Source organism: Arachis ipaensis, chromosome B07 (assembly GCF_000816755.2).
Source record: "Arachis ipaensis cultivar K30076 chromosome B07, Araip1.1, whole genome shotgun sequence".
In the NCBI taxonomy this organism is placed as follows: Eukaryota; Viridiplantae; Streptophyta; class Magnoliopsida; order Fabales; family Fabaceae; genus Arachis; species Arachis ipaensis.
Window position 1 is genome coordinate 187,981 of NC_029791.2, and position 993 is coordinate 188,973.

The window sequence follows — 993 nt, forward strand, 5'->3', positions numbered from 1 at the left end:
ACAATGATTTTATTTAATTTGTATTTGTGTTATTAATTTAACTAAAATTTTTTATGTAAAATTAAATATTTGATAGTTATATTATTTATGAGACAATTGTATTGTTTGTGAGATGATTGTATTGTTGGTATTGAATCTTTAATTTATCTATTCATTAGGCTATATAATAATATAGTATATTTATGAATAAATTAATTATAGAGTAAAGATATAAATTTATACAGAGAATACAAATTTGTATTTTAAATCATATAAATTATTAGTTAATAATACTAGTGTCACTGATAATACACGCGTGCAACTGTTTTCAACCACAGAAACATAATTTGTACAAAATAAATTTTTACAGTAGTGTTTTTTTTATAAAAATCTGCGAATAAGATTGAATATTTGTGAATAGGGAGTTGGATTATTCTCAATCCATAGATAAAGTTAGGATTGAATCAAAATTATACTCTATCCTACTTATGGTCATCCATAATCCTAAGCCACATATATAAAGTTATGCCTCAATAAAACTAATCACTAAACTAATCCAAATTAATTAGTATTCACTGATTATATCATCAAGCCTCATGTAGGAGATTTCTTTATTTCTTTTTTTGTTTGACGAAATTAATTATTATTGCCTCCGTTTTAACTCAAGTCTCATTTAATTTTTTTGGTTATTAGGGTTTGATGACAATGTTAAAAGGATTCTACTTCAAATGCAGGTTTTTCTTGATGTATGATAAGTTTGTTGTCATAAAAAATTAAGTTTAATATTTAAATTGATTTGTTTAGTTTTAAAATTAGTTTTAGATTTTATATTTATCATTTTTATTCTATAATTGTAATCACTTTCAATTAGAGTTATCAATTTATTTATATATTATAAATTCTAGTTGAGTTCAATCAGTTTTTTATTCAAAAAAGTCTTTGATAACCATGCCGAAGAAGGTTTAGGAATCTAAGTATATTTTTTTTTGTTATTGTTGTTGTATAGGAATCTAA